Raw genomic sequence first — 6660 nt, 5'->3', positions numbered from 1 at the left:
TGACTAACCTTAAAATTTAAAACCTTTACAAAAACAGAGAATGTTCAGTAAGTGAAGGTTCTGAATCATGCTTCTGGTTCAGTGTAATAGAACTAATTGATTACAGCTGAAGACAACTTTTCCTTAAAGTTGGCTCATCACTTCAAATAGTATTAAGTACACATATGATTTAGATACTTAGATTTCTTAACATTAAGATTACATTCATTTTAGATTTCAACAAATATGAGTAAGGGTATAGCACAGAAAAAAATAATGCTTTTCCCACTTAATTATTTCTCCAAATACACCACATGTGTACACCACAGTAATGTGTTGCTATATGGAACATACTTTTGATTTTGAAAAGTATTTGCATGAACAATGAAGTTAATAAAGATGCTCATACTGCACTCAGTTGCAATGAATTTTCTGTATTATTATCAACTAAAAGAAAATGAGAAATCAGTCACAGAATCACAGAATCACAGAATGGCCAGGGTTGGAAGGGACCTCAAGGATCATGAATCTCCAGCCCCCCTGCCTCATGCAGGGCCACCAACCTCCCCATTTAATACTAGACAAGGCTGCTCAGAGCCCCATCCAATCTGGCCTTGAACACCTCCAGGGACGGGGCATCCACAACCTCTCTGGGCAGCCTGTTCCAGCACCTCATCACTCTCTCTGTAAAGAATTTCCCCCTGACATCCAAACTAAATCTTCCCTCCCTTGACTTAAAACCATTTCCCTTGTCCTGCAGTTATCTACCCTTTCAAAGAGCTGATTCCCCTTCTGTTTGTAGGCTCCCTTTAGGTACTGAAAGGCTGCAATGAGGTCACCTTGCAGCCTTCTCTTCTCCAGGCTGAACAAGCCCATCTACCTCAGCCTGTCTGCATAGGGGAGGTGCTCTTGTCAACAGTTATTTTGCTACTGGATCAATACTCTATGGACTGATCACTACACTTTTAAGAGGTCTTGTTGATCAGTGCATGATATTTAAGTACAGCTATCATCCATCAAGAAAAATTTTCTCTTTAGCTGCTTGCTATGCTTCTTACAATACTGCTCAAGTAAAACTGGCCTCATTACTGCAAGGGCACATTACAGACTTGATGTCAGCTGATTGTCCCCAGGGTCTCTCTGGGCCTTTTCTACAAAGCTAACACTTTCTGAAGGTAGAAATCTACCACTTGCAGCAAAGAATTGCATTAAACAAAATTTTCATATTTGTGTCCCCTTTTACAGTGCTGACATTTATGAAGAATGGAAAAAGCCCTTTTCACCATTCTACTAGATTAAGTGCCTCCTTACATAATCACCAGACCTAGCAAACACGTTTGTGTTTCTCAATATTATAGTGATTCCATAAAGTGTTGAATTATTTTCCTGCATAGAAGTAGCCCAAATAAGCATTCAGAATAGTACAGTATTTCCAGCAGTATCAGTAATTACTGTCTACATTAACCTTTTCCTATTCAAAGTCTAACCTATGAAAGCTCTTGTTCTTCATTAAAATCAGCTTAAGAAAACATCTTTTATAATTTATGAACCTTCAGGTTATGCATGAACTTTCCTGATGTCCAGATGGTCAAAAGACTTATTAGATCCCAGACTCACACAGCCTGCAAGGAGAGGTTCAGATTTTCAGTCCTCAAACTTTATTTGTTTCCTTTCCTTGCCCTAGACTCTAATGTCATCTAAAATAATACTACTTATACTGTTCTTTTTTTTTTTGTTATAACTTCTCAGTGCAATACTCTAAAGAGAACGGGAAGTTTTATGCATGTGTAGGTAAACAGACATGTAATAACTACCTTTGACTTCTTTTAAATGGTGAGAATGACCACTCAGACATAGTGAGGAATCCTTCCTTTTAGTTTCTTAAGCGACAACTCAGATCTCCCTCATTCTAGAGAGAGGAGATTAAATTTTTTAGAAGGGCTCCAGAGGAGAATAAAGGGATAGCATCTGGGACAATGAAGACCATCACTGAAAATAATTCTAGCCCAACATTCATCTGATGTAATATGGTGTCAAGACATCTGGAGATCTGGAGAACTTACTTTCACCCATCTCTGTCTTTCCAAGAGGTGAAAGAATTTATGAACCCAATGAGTCCGTTATCATTGCACATAATTTCCAGTAGCCAGTGACTACCACGACATGTTCTCCAGACAAAAATCATGTAGAATCACTTACGACTGTGTTGTTTCCTGCCTGAAGGGACGTAATTTGTTACCATCTACAGAAGATTTATTGAAAAAAAAAAATCAAACAGAATAATCCTTTCAATTTAACTTGCTTCTCTTCTTTTCTATTTACTCTCGTAAACATCTCCTCAGTGGAATAAATTATTGACTATTTAACCATGTCAAGAAGCCATATCAAGTAGTAACATAATAGTCCTGCCATATATTTTTCTTATTATACACTAAGGTGGTGTTATGGCAGAATTCCTATAACTGTACTTTCTGTAGATGGTGATTTATAGAATATGGGATCCCAAGGACATTACAAGCCATTTCACCTCTACAGAAGGTGAAACTGTAGTGCAGAATCAGAAAATTATGCTTTGCTTTTTCATCTTGTGAAAACAGGCCACAATACACTCTACTTCAAAGTAGAATAATAAATAAATAAATAAATGCAACTTTTGAAATGGCATCGTAGGGCATGCTTTGAAACTGTGCAACTAAGCTGTCATCATCTATGTGTTAGCACAGCTTTCACTTCATAACCTGTTCTATTTGCTGTGCTGTTCAGTAACAGAAGAAGCCATAAGCTCCTGGAGCCAATCTGCCACTGTTGTCTTTTTATACGGTCTGAGGGAATTTACATGGGCTGGCAGTCAAAATTGCCCTTTACATACTTTGTCTCTGGGGGAATTTGAGAGAATGTTCAACTTTTATAAAATAATGATAATCACACCGTACACCAAGCAGATTTTCCATGAACATTTTCTGAGAGAGATAAAACTGGACAAAGAGAAAATAACAGATAATACTTAAAGTGGGTCATTTTGCAATGAAAAGCTCATTTTTAGTGGATACAAATTTAGCAGCTCTCTTCAGCATTATGCATGATACCAGTCTTGTGAAATTTGAAGTTCAGAATGAGTATCTGGAGATATCACGTAATTCATAATGGACTAACCATAATGAACTATAGCAGTCAAAAAGGGATCTAGTTTCAAGGAAATAAGGTGTATTGGATCATTTGTCTTAAAGGAATGTCCTGTTGAAGATCTATCTGAGACCTCTTATCTGACGTCAGCTAGAAGCAATGGAGAGGTTTGGCTGGTTGTTTGAAATGTTCCAGAATTGAAGCTCTTCTTCTTTGTGTTTCAGAGAATAAATAATTGAGATGGAAACAAATACAAAGGATCACAGTGCACTTCTTCAGTCAATTAACAACATCCCTTTCCTCTAAGCACATAGAAAATGTTTCAGTTTTTAATGCTGGCAGTGCTCTATTTTAATTGGTACAGTAACAAAATTCAGCATTACTTGTGAGACCACAGGCACTGCCTATCTGCTGCAAAGTAATTAGGTGCCAGCTATTTACAAATACTGCCTTTATTTCTGACATATCTGTAACTTCATTGTTTCACACAGTCCTTGCAGGTATGTGGTGGGTGTTTGTGCTCTGTTCATAGCTATGTGGAGTCGATACCTAACAGATCACATGACAGTATGAGGAGTGATAAGTAGCACAAGTATAATTAACATTTAATTTAACAACAGTTGTGAGGTAGATCTTGTAGGACTGTCCTTTTGCAAGCTGTTAGTACATACTAGTGACCTAAGTACTACCACGTGCTCAAGGTTTCTCTAGAGGCTCTTTGCTGCCTTCGCTCTCTCACATAACACCAAACATTTGGGGACAGCAGAGGGCCATTTTTCTCTTCAAGGAGAGAAAAAAAGGAATGTCATCATGTGAGATGCAAACCTCGGGCTAACTCCCATCTGCCAGCAGGCTTATTGTCTAGCTGACAAATGTGTTTAGAAATCCGTAAATAACCTTCTAAATTCACAGTATGAAAAACCTATGGGAATCTTAATTTAATTCCTCAAATCAAATTGACCTGGGTGCAACAAACATACTGCACAATAATTGATTGCATTTCATCGACATGCATAATTATGGGTCCTACCTTTGCAGCAAGAAGAGGGGTTGAAGAGGCCAAGACTGCAGGGAGATCACCGTGCAGGAACCTACTTCTCACACTTTGGTAGGTCTCAGAGCTGTACTTTCAGCATATCTCATATATGAATGACATCTTGTTAATGAAACAAAATCAAAAGTCATCTATTATTTTAGAAATTAATGACAAGGATGCATTACTATGTGCTTTAAAGCTAGAAAACTACCGGCACAACTCTTACTCTCTTTCAGATTGGATCTCATAAACACAGGAACTAGCAAGAGGAATTCTGCAACTCTTCTGTGCTAAAGAATGGTGCAGGGGTGTTACATAATAAAGCTTTTGCCACTACTGCTTTACATTTCTTCCTTTTGTAAATTTTTGTTTAGAAAGACTTTTTTCCTCTTTCACTTATTCTTAATTAGTTTTAATGTCAAACCTGTTCAGATTGGATAGTAATGAAGGCAAATAAATAATGCTTAACCTTTTCTAGAGAGATCTGAAGACCCTTCCAAAGCTAATTAAGGCTTGTATGATTCACAGGAATTAACCAAGGTTGGCATGCTTGGTCTCCAAAGTTGTGTAAAAAAAGATAATATTAAAATAAGGAGGTGGGGTGTGAATAGTCTATCTTTCCTACAGTCTTAAACTCTTCTAATTTGAAAGCATTTGTTTTGAGTGGGAAAAAAGAAATTAGGCAATGCTGATTAGATTCTGCTGTTACTTGGGAGGATTGCCCCATGCTGTGGTTCGCATGCTTTTTTCTTTTTATATTTTTTATAGTGTATTTTTTGCTGTATGTTTGGCACATACTTCTACTTTAGATATATTTTGAACCTCTTTTATAATGTAAAATACAGAAAAACAGCAGAAACAATTACATGTCTGCAAATACCACAGACAGATGTTGCTACTCTGGCGTGGAGGTTTTGGCATCTATGTTATCCACATTCCTTCTCCTGAAAATGTCCTCTCACCTGAAGGAACAATTTGTTCACATGTCATGAAAGGGGAAATATCATCCACAATATCAGAACAACAATGATCCCACTACTACTACCTTCACCTTTGAGTTGTGGGTTTATGGCTGAACATCTTGCCCTTTTTGCTACTGTTGAACAGCACGCAAAAAGACTTGGTTGCCTGTAACCTGTGTGATATTGTACTCCTATACCTGCCTTTGATTTCTCTTCACGCTATCTCAACAAGCATCAGTGCTGTAAAATTTCAATAAAATCTTTAAGACTGAAGGCAGAGTTGTTCAATGTCTTGAGACATATCAGCCAAGCTTAGAATTGCACATATGTGTGGCAATGTTCCTCAATATATATATTGTAATTATGTCAAGGACCATTTGAAAAATAACTAGCACCAAAACTGATAATGCGTACTATTTACATGACTTAGTTTTGAAAGCATTTGAAAGGGAACCTAACTGAGTCAAGTCAAGACCCAGAAATTCAAGAAGATTTTGTTTCTGTAGCTATATTCTTCCTAAAAAAAAGGGATTTTAAAAAAGGTCACAGCTGGAAGCATTCTTTTAGCCATTAAAGTGCCAAAATGAAGGCAGTAAATCAGGTCTGACAACCGATCAGAAAGAAGGAAAAAATACTCTTCTTCCAAGAATTCAGAAGTTTTGCCCCGACAGTAAGAATGAAACAAACCCACCAAACAAAATCAACCAAATAACACCAAACAAAACCCTTTTATCCTGGTAGAAGTCTGTCAAGGGTATTTCTATATACATAATTAATTTACATCACTGGAATACCTAACCCTATTTCTGCATATCCTTTTTGAATTTTTGATTGCCTGTATTCATATTAACATTGTGATAACTTAGTCTAAATATGCTTCAAGTATAACAAAGATTACAAATTAATACTGTCATGCTGGTCTTTAATTTTGCTAACCAAAGAATTTGCATTAGTGAATGTACTTGCTATTTAGTTATTAATGTTACATTTATTTTATATGTGACAGTTTCAATGTGTTAGAAGCCAGTTTTCATTACTTAATTCTTTCACAGCTGCTCACAGTTGGCGCATTTCTACCTTTAAATATTGATTTTCCTTTTTTAAGTTGAAAACTGAGATTTATTAGATAATTTCTGATAGCACTTTGTTAGTCTTGGATTATTGGTAAATATTCAAGAGTACAATTTACCAATAAGTCAGTACTAATATTTCATTAAAAGAGGTTATGATACACAGGGCATGAAATAAGCATAAAGCTCAGAAAAAGGAAGAAAAATGGAATAGATTATTTAAATACTCTGCAGTTAAGACTTATTTTTTGTGGCAGTGAATTGGTTACACTTACTAGGATGAGACAGTATTAAATGTATTCATAGATACAACAGGGAAAAGGGTTGCTCTACTTGAGTTTGGAAATACTTGTGAATGAATATAAGTATTTTTAGAGAAAAAATCATGAAAGTGTTAAAATCAAAACACATTTCTTTCAAGCATATAATAATCTCTGAAAATAATAGGCAACTGTACATCATGCACTTGTAGCAAAGCAAACATGCTAAC

Source organism: Meleagris gallopavo, chromosome 15 (assembly GCF_000146605.3).
Source record: "Meleagris gallopavo isolate NT-WF06-2002-E0010 breed Aviagen turkey brand Nicholas breeding stock chromosome 15, Turkey_5.1, whole genome shotgun sequence".
In the NCBI taxonomy this organism is placed as follows: Eukaryota; Metazoa; Chordata; class Aves; order Galliformes; family Phasianidae; genus Meleagris; species Meleagris gallopavo.
This window is presented reverse-complemented; position numbering follows the sequence as displayed.